General features: G+C 43.3%; 1 protein-coding gene across 1 annotated transcript in view; it reads left to right on the forward strand.

The window, feature by feature from the left end:
* The first annotated feature begins 421 nt into the window (after positions 1-421).
* The window catches only part of KIAA1671 (KIAA1671 ortholog), a 64,263-nt gene continuing 44,727 nt past the window's right edge, over positions 422-19,957 (forward strand). The window contains exons 1-2 of the mRNA XM_005421429.2: positions 422-458; positions 19,707-19,835. The gene's annotated coding sequence lies outside the window, so the exon portion shown is untranslated. The remainder of the gene's footprint in view (positions 459-19,706; positions 19,836-19,957) is intronic.

A 19,957-nucleotide genomic window follows, 5' to 3' on the forward strand; every position in this document is an offset into this window, starting at 1 on the left:
TAAAGATGCTCCCCCTTTCTCCCCCCTGGTTTACAGCCGGGCGACGGCTCCTTGGGCAGAGCAGGAGGGATTCAGGCATTCTCGAGAGTGGTATGTGACTCCTTAATGCCTTGGATTTCAGGAAATATATTATCTGCTCGTTAAAATTACTTCGAAGTGCCAGTTTATGACTTTAATCTTAATTGAAGATGCACATAGCTTTGTTTGTTGGCATAGAATCTCAGGATAGTTTGGGTTGGAAAGGATCTTAAAGCTCATCTCATTCCAACCCCCCTGCTAGGGGCATGTATTTTTGTTTTGGAAGCGCTTGGGCGGACAGATTTGTGTTGTTCTGGTGATACGCGGCTCATTTGTTAATTTTTCCTCCTAACTCCAAATCCAAGCGGTTTATATGTGCACGGAGAGACGTGGAGCGCTGCTCCTGGGTGGGAATAGCTGCTCCAAAAGATCACGTGGAGGTCAGTTCCTTGAATTTGCACGGGGTTCTGCGCTCGGATTTGGGAGGGAGCAGCACTGGGATTGTGGATGGGTGAAGCTAATCAGTGAAATCCCAGAATTTCCTGTGTGGTGCTGCACGGAGCCGGGTGGAAAGCTTTGCCTTCCTGAGCCTGCCTGCAGCATTGTTGCTGTTCTTGCCTTTCTCCCGTCTGGAGGTGGGAGATTAATCCCGTGGATTCAGGTATTGACTTGACTTCTATTTCTGTGGCGTAATCCGGGCGATTCTGATTTGTGTGTGAGGAATGGGATTAGGGGAAATCGCACTTGGCAGATGGCAGAGCTCTTCTGTGCCATCAGGAGATATTGTAACCTTTGATTATACCTGCAGGTCTGGTAATAGAGCTCAGGCTCTTTGGGGTTTGGTAATAGAATTCCATTCCAGATCAAATATTGCTCATGATAAATTACTGGGATCACATTAAAGGAGCTGCAGCAAACAGAAATTGATGTTTTGTCCAAACTGGTGCTTTACTCCAGGGTGGTAATTGCAGGCAATTTTCCCTGTCTGCTGAGGGGTAAACTCTGTTTCCAGGGTAACTGGGAAGTTGTTCAGCTGCTTCTGAGGTACTTTTTTTGCCAGAGCTGAAGGTTGTTGGCATTTTCTTTTCCTTGTCTCTCCTCCACAAACCAGAAGGATTTGCATCTTTCTAACGACCACATAAAAATGGGAGTTTTCTTTGTTTTCCTGTGACGTTTGCAGGGTGTGTAGGGAAGCAGACAGTTGTGTGGCAGAAATGCTAATAAAGCTGCCTGGCAGCTTAATCCAGGTAAAGACTTTCTCAGAAAAAAAAAAAACCTTCAAGAATTTATAAACTTTTCCCCTCTTTTGTTTTTTTGGCTAGGATTTTCTTTGCAATGTGCTCTGCCTTTTCCTGTAAGAATTATCAAGGATATTTATAAGTAAGTAAAGCTATAAAGCCTTTGTGCTTCAGGGTAGTTAAGGAGGTTGGGATCCTATTTAAATAGATGTTGTAGCCTGTAATTCCCTTTTGATAGGTGTAGAGTTTATTGAAAATGGGTGTGTAAACTTTTCCTCTCTTTCAGACAATGCCCTGAGCTAATTCTAAGCTAAATGTTTCCTTCCCAATGTATAGAAGACACAGAACCAAGTCACTCTGGAGTGTCACAGTATGGAAAGTCCCTAAAAGGAGGCAAAGTCTAGGACTGTTTCCAACTGGAATACTTTGGTTTGTCATTTTTTGCTGTCTCATTTTATATGTGGCAGTAAAGGACGTGCATGGCCCCAGCCCCAGGGTTGTGCTCACGCTGCAGTTCTGGAGCTGCTGCTCTTATGGGAGGAGAAAGGGCACAGTCCCCATCTGTGCTGCTCCTGACGAGATAACCAGGGATTCAGAAAATTTCCATGGCTGATGATGAAGCAGTTTTTCCCTCTGCCATACTGAGGTTTGTCTAGCTGCAGAAATTTTTTGGCTTTTTTTTTTCTTTTTTAATTCCATTTTCAGCCATGTTCAGCATCATCACCTTGGGTGTTAATTGAGCCTCTTAAGTGTGCAGACTCCTGTGGCAGAGGCAATAGGCTTCCCAAATGTGTGATTTCTTCCAAAGGGGAATAAAAAACCCAGTTACGACTTGAAAATAGGCTTTACTGAAAGCAGGAATTTCAGACTTTGTGTTTCATAAGTTTACCAGCCCTTCCTGCCCCATGTGCTCAAGGTGACATTCAGAGAACATGTGAAAGCAAGTCCTGACCAGCAGGTCCCAGGTGGATGGAGAGCTGAGGTATTCCTGCTCCTGGGATTCTTTGCACAGCTCTGTGATTTTGCTTGGGTGTTGTCCTGGACTCTGCTCCATTCAGCACTCATGTTTCTCTGGCTATTAGATAATTTTGAAACCAGTCCTGTCACCTGCCCTCTCTTTGGCACGTGTTTGGTTACTGCAGAGTGAAAAAGGAGCTCAGTCTCCGTGGTAATGAATGTGTTGCTCTTCACTCCCTGGTCCTTGCCCTGGAGTTATTCCCTGTTTGGTTGTTGCCCATGGAGCTTCCTCCCTTCTGCCAGATTTTCCAAGTAGCATGTGAATCAAATTGATATGATTTCTGTCCTTGAGTTCGGAAACAGAGATAAGAAAACTTCCCACAGTCTTGAAAATTCTGACTGTGTAGTTTTGCTTGTGGGGAGTGCTGTGCAGACCAGGGACAGGGCTCAGGATCACATTGGAGAGGATTTCCCTGAGTGTGTCAGCTAGGGACACCTTACAGTTGTGACTTCCTCTCCTGGCTGCTCATATGTTTAAAAATCTTGCTGGTTTCTTATTGGGGAGTTTCACAGATCAAGGTATTTCTCTAAGCCTTGGTGTGATTTCTCAAATTGACACTCCACAGGGGTTGGTAGCTTGGCACTGTCCCTATCCAGGGGAAGTGTCCTTTGGCAGTGCACTGGTCATGCTGGGTAGTTAGTGAAAAATTTGACTAGTAAGAGGGTGTGTCTAAATGCAGATTGGAGTGTTCTGCATCCATTTATGTGTAATGTTTCTGTTCTTTCCTTATTTTCAAGCTGTTTATTTTAATGGAATGTTTTCTTGCATGAGGTTTGAAGTCTTTCACTTCCCAAGCTGGGGGAATGTCCATGATGCTGTTGATCACAGGGAGGTGTGCAGTGCTGCAGCCTTTCTGCTCATTGATTTTATAAATTTATTTATTTCTTAGGGTAAGTGCAGCTTGTTCAATTCTCAAGCAGGAGGCAGAATTTGAGGAGGAAGGGACCATTCCAGTGAATCCTTTCTGGAGCAGGAGATCCTGCTGTGTGCTGTGGGCTGCTTGGAAAAGTGAGACTGAAATAAATGCTCAATCCTGCAAGCCCAGGCATGAGGCTTGTGGTGATGCTGTGAGCCCAGTCTGTATCACTGGTTTGTGTTTGGTGCACAGGGGTGACTGGAACCTGGGAATGTTGCAATGTTTTTAGGTGTGTTTTTAGTTTTGTGTGTAAGAATTGCCCAAAGGCATTGTAGGGCAAAAGCCACAGATTTTTTGCTTTTGCTTCAGAAATCTCTTTAAATAAAGAGTCCCTGGTTGTGGTAGTAGGATTTGCAGTTTAAACCACTGTGTGGTTGTCTGGAGCTTGCAGCCAAAGAGACTGGAATAATAGCATCAGGAGAGCTGAGGAATTCTCTCCACAGCAACCAGTCTTGAATCCTAATCATGGCCCTTGGAGTGACCACAGGCTTGGTAGGTTTAACAGCTTAACTGGAAGACTCCATGCTTGACAAACTCGAGATGCACCTGCCCTAGGCGGCTGGATGTGCAGATTTTTCCTAAAAATGTCCAGGAATTGGCTCTTGGGTTGCCTGGATATGTGCTTCCAGCTGATTCTGAGGAGATGCTCTTCTTGCTAGGTTAGAAGTGAAGTTGGTTCTCTGTTCTCTTGTCCTTCATTGCCTCTCAGTGAGATTGAAGGATATCCATGAACTTCTGAACTCTCAGGCCATTCTTTTCAAACTGTGTTCCAGGAATAATTAAAATATTTACAAGTAACAAAACCAGAGCAAGTCAATTGCTCTGCCTTGAGAGGGCTTCTATAGGTGAAGAGGACATTCTTGAGTGTCTTGAGTTCTGTTAACTGGCAGGAAAACCAAATTCTTATGAAAACCTGGATATTGAGTGTTGCCAAAACATACTAAATTTAGTGTGGTGACTGTTTTATCTATTTTCAGCTATTGCTTAAAAAAACTCCCTAATGTTTCCTTTTTATTCTCGTGATTGGTATGACCTGAACATCTGATCACAAAAGGATATTTAAGTCTACTGGGTGATGATTTTCCTCAGGCCTAGGCTTAAAGAATTCAGACTCTTAAAATTAAGCTGTTAATGGGAGCGTACTTTATCTTTAGATTCTTTTCTCAAACCAAGGAGGTTTATTTCCTTGGTTCCCACTCTCTTTGTTCTGGGAATATGTAATGCTAGAACTTCTGCAAACAAAAACACTTTCAAACAGCTTGGGGATATTTTTCAGTGCATCTGTATAAATAGGAGATCATTAATACATATTTTTGTAGTTCCTGAATGCCTTACACTTGCATTGAGACAATGGGAGTTGAGTTTTCTTTTTGTGCTCTTCATCTCTACAAAACACGCTTGAGGAGAGGAAATGAATGTTTTCTGAGGGTTGTGTGATTGTGGTGATGCAGCTTGAGCAGTCCAGGGCACAGAGAGGGTTATTATCCAAAACACTGCTTGTTTGTGGTTGAGTCATGTCCAATGAGCACACACTTAAACATTGGGGGTGGGGGGATCTGGGCTCTTCTAAAGCCACTCACAGAGCTCTTCACTAAAAGTTCTTACCAGAATTAAGTGCCAAAACTTCCAGTTTTGGGCTAGAGTAAAGCCTCTGCTTGCCTGAAATGAGATAGTGTTGATCTTGGAGCAGTGTGAGAACTGAAAGCTTCTTACTATTGTAGTAATTACGAGTCAGGATGGTCATTAGGCTGGTGTAACGAGCAGGGAAAGATAACAATTCAGTTGCTGGAGGTTTGGTGTCTCCCCAGTTTTCACTTGGAGGGAAGAAGCGTGTGCGTTCCAGCAGCTCCTCCAAAGAGCGATGCCGCAGCTTTGGAGTAAGGCTCGTCTTACTGTTCGCAGTTAGATGGGCTTCAGTGTGGGCAGGGAGGAGAGCTGAGCCTTATTTCCAGGTCAGAACACCCCTTTCATTCGGCTGGGGGCTGGGAATCGCCAGGAGCCGAGTGGGCTGTAAACTCCAGCTCCGGGCTTGACCCAGTTCCTGCACAGAGCTCCGAACGGCAATTCCAGCTCTGCTGCAGGGAGATGGATGGCAGAGACAGAGGAAAAAGGAATTAGCTGCATTCTGTTGTTTAAATCTAAACTACATGGCTTTAGTGCATTGGGGAGGAGGTGAGGAAGTGAAGATGCTCCGTCTGTACTTTGTTCGTTTTTCTTTGATTTTGGTAGTTACCCTTCATAACCCTTCCTACCTCTTTCCAGGGGTAGGAAGCTGCCAGTGTTTTAGTGAAATGCATGAAAATAAGAGGATTTGTGTGCTTTTAGTGCTGCAACATTGTTGCCATACACAGCAGCCTCTTCTGTTTATATTTTCGTAGTGACTGTTTTTGTAATCACAGTATTGGTTAAATATGTGCTTTCAGTGCCTTTCAACAAGTGATGTTAATAAATGTCGACTTCTAAAACTGGTTATTCCCGCTGGTGTAAAATGAGGACCCATCATTATTTTACCGTTTGAAAGGCACGAACAGGAGCGGAATTTTAAGTTTGTCTTTATTTTGCTCTTTTAATGAGCTCAGCCTTGAGCCTGTGCTGGGCTTGACTGTCTCAGTGCAGCCGTAGCTCCTCGCAGGGAGGGAGTTGTGCCAACATTTAGGAGGGATGTTTATCTGCTGGGAGTATGTTCAACCATACAAGGCTTTCCATGGACAAAGCTGCCTCGTCCGTAACGAGCCCAGCAAACCAGGATTTCAAACAGAGCTGGAATTTCTGGCCACTGTAACTGTTTGATATTTCATGAGAACACTGGGAATTCTTCATTGACCCAAAGGAGCACAACAGGCCTTTCTGCTGGAGCTGAGCAGCACGGCTGGCTCGCTCCCTAACTGAGGGACCTTACAGAAATGTCACTGTTGTTATTGTTGTCAAACAGTGTCTTACTGTATTGGCACTATTGAATGTCAAATATTAGTGTAATCTGTCATTAGAATGTTTTCAGCAACATCATGGCTGCAGTGTTATCTAAATACCATCCTGTTCCTGCTGCAAACATGATGCAGTGTGGGTTTTTTGCATGTTTGAGCAGCAGTAAGTGTTCTGTCCAAGAGAAGCTGTGGCTGCCCCATCCTTGGAAGTGTTCAAGACCAGGCTGGACAGGACTTGGCCCATGGCAGGGGATGGAATGAGATGAGCTTTAAGGCCCCTTCTACTTCTTCTATAATACATATATTCATTTATCCAAGTAGTATTAAATATTTCTAAAATATATGGATTTATGTATCATAATTCTTACAAGTCATCATAATGTTCAGTTAATGTTCTTCACAAAATGAATATTTAAAAAAATAATTAAATCACTGCAGCTCTGTGGCTGCTGTCTGCTAAGGAGAGATTAAATGAATCACTCTGATTACAGCAGAGTTTCCAGTACAACTTCAGGTCTTTGTTACTCTCCTAAGCACAGTTTTAGTCACTGTTCCTGTGTGGATGTGTGAAGCTGCTGGAGAGGTCTCCACGTGTCTGACCTGCTCTCACCTGACAGGGCAGTGATGTTTCCTTGGGTGAATCACAGCACCCATTGGAAATGCTCATCAATAGTTACAGGTCAGCATTTCAAGAAGGTCAGGGAGGCTGTTCCTGCTTTCTGCCTGGTGAGCATTATGCTAATTCAGTCGTTAAACATATTGGAATTGTGCTTCCTTTTGCTTCTGCAGTGCTTGCAGATTCCACAGGAGCCTTTTCCCTGCACTCAGAGCACAGAGGGTTAGTTTTGGGCAGGGAGAGGTTTTCTGGTAGCCTGTGTTGTAGTCACACAGAGGAAATGTGTCTGTAGATCTCAGTGTGGATATGTTCTTTGTGTGAAATATTTGCTTGAAGAGTGTCACTGTCATGTTGGTGCTCATGCATGAGGAGGAAATCAAAGAGAGATGATGGAGAGGCTGAAACTTTGAGATGAAATTCATATTTTCCTCTCCCAAAGGCACTTTGCTGAAGCACCTGTGTAACTTAGGCCCCAGTAGTGACCCCTCTGAGGAACCATATTGAGCCTTTTCTCTCTTATTTGTTCTTAAATACTGGGAATATGTTTGTGGAAGGTGCCCATGGCAGGGGATGGAATGAGATGAGCTTTAAGGCCACTTCTAACACTTCTGTTCTTCTATAATACATATATTCATTTATCCAAGTAGTATTAAATATTTCTAAAATATATGGATTTATGTATCATAATTCTTACAAGTCATCATAACATTCAGTTGATGTTCTTCACAAAATGAATATTTAAAAAATAGTATTGCTTTCACACCAGCATGTGTAGAATCTTCAGAAGTTATTTGTGCTGTGTGTGTGATGTATGTGTAATGATCACACAGAGCATTGTCTTTGTTGATATTGGACTGTTGCACACAATGTACAAAGCAATTGCTCTGGAATCCAGGTTTGTTCTACTGTAGATTTATGGCTGGCTAAGATGGTGTTTTCACAGGCTTGGCTCTGTAGGGAGCAGGTTCATATATTTTTCAAATTGTCTCCAAAATTCTTGTTTCGCTTCCACTGAGTTTATTTTATTTTTAATTTAACAGCTTTCATGTCAGATTTGCACGCTTCAAAAATGCTGAAAATGGTTAATTTAAGGTTAAAGCTTTTTCCGTCTTTGTTCATCTTGACTGTAGAAGTGGTTATGCTCTCTTCTCTGTCATGCCTTGTCAATAACCCTGGAAAGCTGGGCTTGAAGTGAGCTCCCAAAACCCAGGGCTGGAGCTGCTCACAGAGAGAATCAGCACCACAATTTGTCAGATCTAATGGCTCTGCTCCTGCTCACATCTGGGCTGAAGGCTGGAATGAAAAACGTGTTAAGCCATGAGTGTATATTTTAAAATATATAATTAACAGAAGGTTGTTTATAACTGTTTACCAATGTGCAAGACAGTGTTTGTAGTAGGTTGGACTGGCTTTTATTAGACTTCAGAATCTGTGGTGTTTATCACTTTGCTGCAGAGCAGACAGGCCACACACTGCCTGAGCACTGGGCAGGTTTGGTCAGGCACAGCTCTTCCAGCCTGTCTGGCTGCTTTTGGTTAATGCTGATTTTTGAACACTTTGGCTCTTCAACCTGATGACTTTGGGGAGGGGAACTCATCAGGCTGACCAAGGCAGTTCCTGGGCAGAGTTTGTGTCCGGTAGTTCATGTGGACCTTTTGTCTGTGGTTTGCTGGTTGATTCATATGTGATGAAACAAAGTGAAAAAATTGCCCAATCTTTTTCACTGAGCAGGTGTCTCTTGTTGGCTCATCAAGTCTCAAAGCTGCAGATTACTAGAAAATGAAAAGAAATTAAATTTTGTGCCTAAGTCACTTCTGAAGCATCCTTCACCAGCTGCTGTCTCATGAAAAATGTTGGGACATGTGGATCTTTAATTTCCTTTCAAACTTTGCCACTTATTCAGTTGCTTGGATTGGTGTGGCTCCTGTTCTCTAACTGATTTGGCTCAGGTGGGATTCCTCCTTTGGAAATTCTTGATGCAGTGCCAGTTACCTGTTTTTATGACAGCTTTATGGCACCCTTTGAACTTGTAGATCTGCACCAAAAAGGCCAGTGAGGGAGTTGGCTCAGCAGATTTCTCAGTAGCTGCAGGACTTGCTGTGCCTCTTGAGGCTGGTGTCTCTGCCTTCCAGAGGCCTCCAGTGGTGTTAACAGTGAGCCCAGTGGGATCAGTGGGTCATGCTTCACTGTGGGGCTTTGTGGGGACAGGCATGAGAGGTGAGGAGCTGGGAGAACTTGGTGTATCCTGGTTTTCTTTTGAGTCAGATTTTAGTCCAAGGATCCTTCTTTGTAATAACTTCAGAAGGGTGTTTCTAAATTCACTGTGAGATCGTTTTCAGGTTACTAAATCCCTTCCTTGGATATGCTCTGAGAAGCTGGGATCAGGTGCCAGGGCTGCTGTAATTGTGGTGTGACTGTGGCTGGGTGGGGGTGATTTGAGGGAAGCTTCATGGTCTGGCTGCTCATGGGCAAATGAGTGCTCATGCTGAGGCACTTAGGTCTGGATGAACTGGTGAGGACAAACCTGTGATCTTTCACTCCTCCTAATTTTTGTGAGCTGCAAAATATGCCTGTGTCAGCTATTCATTACTACATTGCCTTAAAATCAAAGTGATCTCTACATTGGACCATCAGTTTCAAGCGCTTTCATGTTACTCTTCTATCTTTATTTTGATGGTTAAGTGCCTCTCTGCTCTCTGTGCTTAAAACTTCCTGAAAAGTTAAAAAGCCCCCAGGGTTCACTTGTGGTTAAAAATTCCCTTCTGTGCCAAAGCTGTGAGTGTGGTTTGAGCAGCCCTGGGGTTCCCTGGGCCTCCTGTCCCTGTGCTGAGGATGTTCCACACCAGTGCTCGTGCACATCCAGGCACTCCCAGGTTCCCAGTGCCACCGTTTGGATTTCAGAGCTGATTTTTTCCCGCTCCAGCTATTTCTTTTCCTTTCACCCCCCTCAATAAATGCATTAATGTTTTTGGTGCCTGAACTGTTGTCTTTCAATTAATAGGCATTATTTCCCCTTCTGTGCTTTCTCAAGCATGTAGGGAGGTGGAGGAGATTGTTTAGTACTCACAAAGCTTTTGGATAGTGTACGTGTTATCAATAATTCATTGCAGGCCTTGATTTTGCTGAATAATGTTGTGTTTCTTGAAGAACAAGGTAGTGTACAATGCATGTACAGGCTTGTTGCTGTCAGACTTCTTGGCTTAAACATCCTTTTGTTCAGAAATGAGGAGAAATGCAGCATCACTGCTCTGGCTCCTCACAGTCAACATGACCCTCTGTGTTCTGTTCCATTCCTGGGGCTTTGGGGGAAGAGGAAGCTCCTTTGTGGATTGCTGGTAACAATGCCCTGTTCACAGGCAACCAAAGGAACACTTGTACAAGCTGGCAATACCCAGCCAGTGGTTCTGAGGTGGGAATTTGCATTAATGTGGGGGGAAAAAACCTATTTCCTGCATATGTGAAAAGCCAGATGTGCCCACTGAAGGAAAAAGAGGAGCTTTATCATCAAGGCAGCAGCAGTAGCTCCTCTGGCACAACGTCAGGCTTTGTTGACAGAGCAGGTTTGTTCTGGGTGTGCAGCTCAGGGCAGTTTATTGATGGCTGGCAGGAGGCAGCACCCTGCTGCAGCACCGTATCCTACCCGACTTAATGCCAGGGTCAGTACACGAGGAAGAGATCAAAGAGCTGTTGGAACACTGGGAACAACCTGAAAGGCAAAAGGATTTCATGTCTCAGTGTGTCAGTGTGTTTAGGGCAGAGGGTGACATAAGGGATTTTGGCTTAGGGAATGATATATGCCACCAAGTATTTGGCTTTTATAACAATATTTTATTTGACTCAGAATAGATGCACCCATCTCTCCTCAGTCCAATGCTTTTATCACTATCTGTGAGACAGGAGTGGAAATGGTAAATCTGAGGGTCATGTCATTTGATCTGAATGAGTTTTAATGGCTCCATCAGTATCCTGAAAGACATAACTGGAGTAAAATTAATCCAATTTAACACTGTTAATAATTTTCCTGTTCCAAGCTGGGTCATCTTTTCTGTGAAGTGCTTGAATTGCTGCTGTAGAGCTGAGGATGGAGGTGCTGCCTGGGAGATGGAGCTGTGCTGTTTATTAATGCCAGCTCTGCCACTCTTTTGTCACAGGGCTTGTCACCTGCAGCAGTCCCAGGGAGATCTCCTTATCTGCAGCTTTGCAGGCTTCATCTTCAGAGCAGAGGTTGTTGTGACTCAGAGGAGCAGGCTTTGAAATTGTTCATTTGTTCAAGAGCAGAATCATCTGTTCTGGGAATCACCTGGTCCAGCCCCCTGTTTATCTGCCATGCAGCTGCAGTTCATTTCCAGAGCAGTGCCTGGTACGAGTATTTTGGGCTCGAGTGTATTTGCTTGTTGAGTGAACTCGACTACGTGCTTATGCTCTGACTAATCAAATATCTGAAAGGTGGAATGATGATGGGCTGAGTGGAGAAATTGCTGTGACACAGTGTTGGCTCTCTGTTTTGATAGAAAATGTGTCATTAGCAGCCAAATCAAAAGCTGTTGAACACAGAGCTTTTTGCATATGATTTTTTAAGATCACAAGTAGCAAACCAGCCATCAGAGAAGACATCTGAAGGCAGAGCTGTGAGAGCTGAAGCAGTACATAAATATTCGTATCAAGAATGTGCAGTGACAGTTTTCCCCAGATCTCCCAGAGAGGCTGTGGAGTCTCCCTCAGTGGAGTTATTCCAGAGCCATGTGCTCTGAAATGACCCTGCTTGAGCAGGAAGATGGACCAGATGACCTTCTGTGGTCCCTTCCAGCCTGAGCCAGTGATCATGTGGTTTCTTTTAGTGCAGGTGAAAGCTTAGGAGCAGTGTAATCTATTGCAGCATCTCTGCTCTGAGTGTTTTATCAGTAGCTGCCACGTGCTCTTTGTGAATGAGTCTTTGCTGGCGACTGTGCAGCTTCCAAATGTGTCTGTCAGGAAAAGTACAGGTATAAAAATAATGCACTGTGAACCTGCTTTCTTGTTTTTGCAGAAGCGAAGGAATGTTAATTCTTAGCCCTCGGATACACGTTAGTCACCATAGCTATGTATACACGTATATCATTTTTAATATCATGATTTTGGTCTTCTAGCCCTTCATTCTCATTCTTTTGTCCTCTGGTTTTATGGGTTCAGGTTTCTCCAGATGGTTAAACTGTTGAAGTGATTTCAGTGTGTTCAAGGTCGTGCTCCAAGGCCAGTAACCTTAATTTTTCTGGATGAAACCACTTTTTTTTCTCTCCATATGGCAATACCTTAATTAATTTTTCAGCACTTAGATGAATGTATAAAGGCTCAGTATTTATAAATTCGTCCTGGTGACCCCACGTCAATCACAGGACAACTTGAGCTGGTTGTACTTTCTGAAGGTGGTTTACTGTGCCAGGCCACAAATGCGTTTTCCAGTGCTGGAAATCCATTAGAATTTGAGGAGGCAGATCAGAGGATTAGGGGCTTTGTCCTTCTGACACAAAAGCACCTGCTGTGCATGAAGGCAAGCAGGAAATGTCTTCTCACCTCGTGCTATTTCTGTGTTACAGTGACCTTCAGAGGCTGGGTTTGTGTGAAGAGATCCTTCCCCCGATCCCTGCCTGGGAGCACAGGGCCATGGGTCAGCTTTATTTCTGAAGGCTTCAAAGTGCCGTGGAGGCACTTGCCTATTTTTGTAACAAGTAGGTGGATTTTTTCAATAAACCAAAGCCCACGGATCTGCTTCACTCAGTCCTTTGACTTGAATTCCTCAGCAGGTCAGCCAAGCCCTGTCTCCCATGGGAGTGCTGCACCTCCCACAATTCACATGAGCTTTGGTGTCCCCACGCTGGCTGCCAGCCTTAGCAAGGTGCTGCAGGGCTATTTTTACTGCACCTTTGCTCATCAAGGTGTCCCAATGTCAGTGTCCAAGTAGCTTCCACCACTGTTTTAGGAGGAAATTGTCCCAGTTATATCATTGCTGCTTTTAAAGCATTTGCAGCAGCTGGTGGCTCTGAAGGCAGCGAATAAAACAAAGTCCAGTGGTGATATCCATGTCCTGTCAGCTCTGAGATCAAACAGTTGTCCTTCCTCTTCCCTTGTTGCCAAGAGGATGAGAAGTATGCACAGTTACAGTAAATATTTCCAGGTGTGGGTGGTCTCTAAGCTCCTTTTACTGCTGTAACATGGTACGGAGCGTGGTGTTGTGGAGGGGAGTATCAAATAGAAGAATGCCAAAGTTGTTTTTCAATCCCATATGTCTGTCTGTGCTGCAGCTGGCTCATGCATCTCCTTGCACTCCTTCAGCTGTGTCCATGGTGTGCCTGCCAAACGAGAGCATTCCCACCCAAAGCTGGAGCCTCTGGAGAAACACAGCCCTGCCTCAGTTCTGGGGCTTTGGAAAGCGCTGCCTGCTCGAGGTCAGAGGGATCAGTAGCTGCCTGATGTATTTCTGAAACTATAATGAGCCAAATTTCACCTTTTTAAAGCAAGGTCATGGAGAAAATACACTCAAAGGACGCATAAATAAATTAGATTTTGATTAATTCTGTCATATTCAGGATGTGTAGCATAAGATATGAAAAGGAGAGTCAGGGATTTAACCCATTCCTTCAGGATCTGTGCAGAAAAACTAAACTCTAGCCAAAAATTATTTTAAATACAGTTAAAAGTGAAGTTAAGCTTCCTTCAACAAGAAGACCATGTTGCAATTAGCCAGCAGGAAGGTCCATGATGATTTTGAAAAGGTATGAGGAGAAATTTGCCAAATTGCAAATTCAAGTACCCAACTCTGCTGTGTCCAGGACATGACCCCTTTAACCTTTGGGAGCTGCAGATAGAATAAAATCCTCCCTGAAACAACCAAACATCTTCCTGGAAGAGCCTTAATTTGACTTACTAATCTTTTTCTCAGTTCCATAGTCAGTTTTTCTTGCTTGTAGCCAAACCTGATTATTAATATTTTATCTGGCACGCAATGCAGTTGTTTCTGGACTGTCTTTTTTTTTTCCTGCTAAACTGCATAGGGTGGTTATTTGCAGGTCTTGATTGTGGTTTAAAAGCATTTGCAAGGATGAAACCTAAAAGAACATTAGCAGGAGTTGAAGCTGACCACAAAAGCAAAAGTTTGATGACAGAAGCAAACAGAACAGCATTCTGAAGCCTGCTGGGAATACCCACCTTCTGCACAAACACACTTTTAGCCTCACTTCAGCCTTATCCCATAATTCATATTTTGCTGCAGAATGTCATCCTTAGCTGGCAGAAATCAGGATTTTGCTTTTATTCCCTATTTCAACTGCCAGAAGAATTGGACTTTGTGAAAACCCCCACCCAGTAATGAGCTGGGTGGAATCCCTTGTGTGCAATGCTGGAAGTAAAAGATGATTCACACAGGAAGGTGAGGATATGCAGCTTCTGGTACCAAAAAAATGGTGATTCACCAACATTTAATGTAATTTTCATTTGGTTGGGTTTTTTCCCTACCTGAGACCTGAGGGAGTTACAAAACAGATTAAGCCTACTGTGAATCTGGAAAGGGAAGAGAGTTTCCTCTGAAACTGTCAATGAGAGGGTTGGGGAGAAGGAAATTGTGGAAGATTGGGGTGTGATGAGGCAGTTGTGCAGGTCAGAGGAAATGCCAAACGTGTTCTGTCAGTCCCTGTGCTCTTGAGGGATTGCTTGAGTAGAACATGATGTACAAAGAGGAAAATCTCCAGCCAAGACCTGGCTTGGACAAAGTTGATCTTGACCAAGGTGTTGGCCTGAATTGTTTGTAGAGCAGTGGTCATTGCCCCCAAAGCCCAGTGCAGAAATTTTTGGAGCTGAATACCCAAAAAATGGGTACTTGATACTAAATCTGTGGTTGCAAACAGTACCTTTCTTAAGGGTGATATTGTGAAGCTGTTTTCTAGAAAGAACTGGAGCAATCTGCCTTTTTTGTACATTAATCCTGTTGGGTTATGTTTTATATGTGACACACATTGTTATGAAAATAGCGCAGACTGACAGCTGTGGAAACAGATTATTACATGTAATTTTTTACCCAAATCATTCTCTGTCTCATGAACTCAAGGAAATTTGGAGGATGACTCCCTGTGCCCCACAGCCATCATGATGCATTCTGTCCTGGTTGCACACAGTAGCATTTTGCTGTTGAATCCTACTCTACCATAAATTAATCACAGAATCCCAAACTGATTTATGTTGGGAGCGTCAGGGACAGCTTCCAGTAGCCCAGGTTGTTCCAAGCTGTGTCCAACCTGCTCTTGGACACTTCCAGAGATGGGGCAACCTGTGCCAGGGCCTCCCCATCCTCACTGTGTTTTCCTGAATCCCTGTTTCAGCTGATTGTCCTGCTACATCAGGAATGTGATCTTAAATTCATACTGGCCATTCCAGTGTATTTAACATCGAATTTTTGCTTTGCTAAATAACTGTTTGACTGAAACTGCTGTTCTATAACTTGTTACCATTTTAACCAATCTTTGCACCATGGAGATTGAAGTACAAGGTATAAAGTTCTCCCCGTGGGACTGAGATGGCAGCACTTATGGAAAGGGTGGTTGGAAATGTTGCAGCTCTTTAGTGCAGCTGCATGGGGGTGAAGCTCTGGCAGGTGATGATCGTTATGCAATTGTACTGGCAGGAGCAATTAGAGATTTACAAGTGCTTGTAAATGCTGCTATTTATAGGATGGACACTTTATTTAACAAAATGCTAATCTTTTCTGCAGTGGGAAATGTCAGAGTGGAGTCTTTCATCCTTGGGTTGGGGCTGGACCATAATGTCCAAAAGAACAGCACTTTGTTCTTTTTGTAAAAGAGAAGAACTGGAGGTTTCCAAGAGACTTGGACATGGGAAATGGAGGGAAGGATATTTTGAATTTTGCAATACTTTGGAATTCTAGTATCAGTGGTCTGTGGGGCTTTGCAGATCTGTCTGGCTGGTGAGATTTGGAATATGTAGTTTTAATTCTCAGCCTTCTAGTTTTCATTATTTGAGAAGCAGAACTGAGTTACTGTGAATCTGGGAAAATATAATTTAAATGCATTGTATTAGCTGTTTTTACTTTATGAATAAACTTAGCCTGGCAAATTAAAAATTGGAGCCATTATGAAAGTATATTTGATAATCTCTCCCTTCAAGAGACCCTGAATGTCCTCTTAAATACTAATGATGGATCCCACTGCAGTGAATAATAACCTGATTCAGGCTTAAACCCAAAAATAGAAAAAGCCTGCTTTTTACTGAATTAGTTTCATGATTACTTGGTTATGAAAGTTTCAGAATAAGGTTTTTTGTGTTATTTTTGTTGCGCTGTAGTAAGTTACGTTCTTGTCAGCACTCACACTCGTACGTGCACAGTAAGCGATGGGATCTGCTCTGTTAATTCTTATTTAATCCAATCAGTGCCTCTCCAAGTGCAGGAAGGAGCAGAAGGAGGATTTCTGGGGAGAACAGACAGGGATTGCTGCAGACTGACACCAGGGGTTTGGTCAGTGAGGACAGGAAAGAGAAAGGAGAGAAGAAAAATGTTTGTGAAGACTGAATCATTTTAGACAGTGGGGCAACCTTTTGTAGGAGGGATGAAATAAATCTTGGTTTATGGTCATTGCTCCCAGTAGCTCCTGTGGCTTGTTGGGCCAGGGGAATGCACAGAATCATGGAATCCCAGGCTGGTTTGGGGTGGAAGAGTCCTTAGAGATGGTCCAGTCCCAACCTCCCAGTCATGGACAAAGCCATGTCTTCAGGAGCTGCTAATATATGTTGTTATACAAAATTCTTCCTGTTTCTACACAATAAGGGAGTAAATTTTTTATACTGAGAGCAGATTTGCTGATAAAGTTGTATATAAAGAAGAAAAACTTCATGTTTATTAGGTGATTTTCTGTGGGGTATTTTTAGTGGGTATTGCTGCTGGAGCCAGGCTTTCTGCTTGATCTCCATGTCATAAACATATTTGGTTTTGTTTTTTTGTTTGTTTGGGTTTTTTAATAGCAGAGACATTTTCTTAGTGGAATTTTTATGCTTTCCACCCTTAGAGAAGACAGATGGACTTGTTTATCTGCTGCGAGGTTCAGGGCCAGATTATAGATAATTTTGGTTTGTGTCATTTAAAACATTCTTGTTTCTGAGCAAGGAGGTTGGCAATAGTCACGTGATTCATGGTGGAAAAATTATCTGCAGGCTGTTGCCTTAATAGGCTTAAAGGAATTAGCAGTGATGTAAATAATAGTTGTGTGTGTGGTGGGTGGGCAAGTGCCAAAGCGAGGGCGTGTTTGGGGTGAAGCCCTTCCCAAATGATCTTCTGCAAAAATAACCCTGTGAAGTGAATAATCCATTTTGATTTCTTACAGAGAAATTGTTGACAATTTTTGCAGTGATCTTTAATTATAAAAATGCAGGCAACACCTGAGGGCATTAAGATTTGAAGGGGCCTGGAGCAGTGTTTGCATTTGCATCTCTGTGACGCCCTGTGGTGGCTCAGCCTGGCCCAGGAAAAATAAAAAATTCCAGTCACAGGTGTTTGGAAGCTGAGGAAGAGGAGCAGCAGGGAAGAGCCAGGCCTTCATATGCCAGCCTTTCTGATAAAAGCAGGAGGATTTCAAGAGACACTTCAGTGCCATTTATAATTTCATTTGTGTGCAGAATGTGCCTGCCAGAGCCCAGGGGAGCGTGGGCACTGCTTGGAAGGCACAGAGAGAAACAGTGCCCAGAAATGGGGATAAGGTGCCCAGAAATGGGGATAAGGTGCCCAGAAATGGGGACAAAGTGGCTTTGAGGCTCTGCCACACAGTGTGAGGACATGCAGGAGCAGCATGGGCAGCTCAGCTGACTGTCCCTGGGCAGAGGAGGTCAGGGAGGCAATGACATGATGTAGCTGATGGTGAGGGATTTACAACTGTAGTAGTACGATTACAGTAGAATTACTAAATATTAATAGCATCTGAAATCCTCCTGCTGTACAATTTACAGTTGATCTTTATAAATTGCCCCAAATTTTGTATGTTGCCAACTGGACTAGAGGTGTTTTATTAAGAAAGAATCAGGTTTATCTAAAATAATATGTTTCAAAACTGAGACACAGTGTCTAGTGTATGTTACACTTGGCACTGATGACATGGTTCCTCTTTATCAAGTGTAATTGTATCAAGGAGCTTTATCATTTTCAAAATTGGGTGATTATTTTTTCCACTAAATTTTTGTTCTTTTTCCAACACTTGTCTGTTTGGGGCCATGTATCTGTTGTAGGGTATCTGAATTTAAAACATGAAAACTGACTTGGGTAGATTATGTAGTGGAAAATGGAGTCCTGTAAAGCTGGAGTGTAATGAAACTGAGGAAGGGGTAAGTTTGGTGTTAGGAATATTGGCTGGAGAAGCAAGTTGTTCTCTGTTACCAGGGATTAGGTCCCACATTGTAAATTCACTGCCCTGCGTTCCATTGAGGATCAAGTTTTAGTCCATTTAAGAAGCTCTGTGCCCCCTTCTTCTTTTCCAGAGAAACAGGGACTACAGAATGATAGGAGAGAATTTATTCTCAGCTACTGCAAGACCAGTGCTATTTTCACAGCTGAGTTTTTCCCTTTGCAATGTTGCCTGTGAGCATCAGCCTCATTCCAGCAAGTTTCCTTTTACAGCACCTCCCAAACCTTTGCATCCTTGGAATGCGAGAGCATTTTAATAGGATTTTGGTGGCGTTTCTTAGAGCAAGGAGTGGGAGAGGGAGGAAGATTTCACGGAGATCTGTGAGATGGTGGAAGGGGGCAGCTTGATGTGGATAAGCTGATTGGGTTAGTGGCTATTTTGGAAGGACGAGGTCGTGGACTTGGGAGGAGGGGGATGGCATCAGGGATAAGTGGTTGAGACAGAACTCCAAGTGGATTGGAAGATGAAAGGGAACGGACAAGGTGAGTGGAGTTCATTCTCCTGCCTGAGAGAGGGAGCACAAGCAGGGACAAAAATAAATCCCTGCAACTTCAGTGCCAGCGTGGGCTAAGTCTGGTCAAGGGAAGCTGAAGGTGAAATAACCACTTCTCCAGACTGCAGACTCAGGAAGGCAAGATCCTGAAAATCCTGGTTGGGTTTTTTTAATAATCACAAGCAGGAAGCTCCTTATTCCACAGAATCTACAAATAAGTTTATTTGCATGGTGAATTCACACCAATATAGGGTCCAGTGAGAGGAGTCCAAAACTGCCCCTTCAAAGGCTGCCCAGAAGAGACAAGAGGGTGGCAACGCAAATTTGGGCCCCTGGTTATGAAGTACAGTGTGAGTTTTCTAAAAATGAAGAGTATAACAGCTTTTGAAGGAAAAAAATTAATCTAACCTTACATAGCTGCCTGCATCTGCTGCGAGTTTAAATATACTTCTGTTAGGAAGGAATCAGGTTACTTCTTGTAGCTGAAATTCTAATTACTGCCGGTTTTCCCACTTCTCTGCAGTAAGAATATAATTAAAGCCAAAGCTCTTCTCCTGCCTTTGCTAGCGAGATACAAAACTGCTTTGTCATGGTAAAAGTTCCATTTTGATGGAAAATCAGCCGTTTGCAGGTCAGCTGCTCAGGTAGCACTTCACAGACCGCTGCCCCAGAAAAGAGCTTTACAATAGAAAGTAAATTACAGTAATTGAGATTACAGTAATGCAAAGCTCTGTGTTTAACCAGTGATTGACAGCACTTGAATATGCAAACAGTCTTACCTAAATGTGGTTTTAACTGCTCAGATCTGGTGTGTCTGTTGTGCAGTCCGAGTTATTCCCCCTTCACCTTTCAGTTACACCTTTAAGTGGTAATTTCTGGATTCTTTAATGGCTGTTTGAAAAATAAACATTCTTCTGCTTTTTACAGTTGCATGAGGTCACTTTTGCTTGGGAACCAGCTTTTTCTCCTTAGAATGCTCTGGATTTTTGTCCCACATGGCATTGTCTGGGTATGTGCCACACCTGAATTGGAATATTTTGTTTATTTGCAGGTGAGGTCTGGGCAGTGTCTCTGGAGTGATCACATTCCCTGTCCTTAATGTGCCCTTGGTGACCAAGTTCTTGTTGTCACTATGAGAAAGAACTCAGGCCCTATGGATTGGTTGCAGCAGCAATTTATGGTAAGTGGGAGCGTGGAAATTTGTAGGATATGTTTATTTGCATTTTATTTGGTTGTTGGGCCAAGTCAGTAAATAATGGTGTTTCTTGCTTTTTAGAGAAGGAACACTATGTCTTTCAGTGT

The sequence above is a fragment of the Geospiza fortis genome, unplaced genomic scaffold (genome assembly GCF_000277835.1).
Source record: "Geospiza fortis unplaced genomic scaffold, GeoFor_1.0 scaffold408, whole genome shotgun sequence".
Lineage (NCBI taxonomy): Eukaryota > Metazoa > Chordata > Aves > Passeriformes > Thraupidae > Geospiza > Geospiza fortis.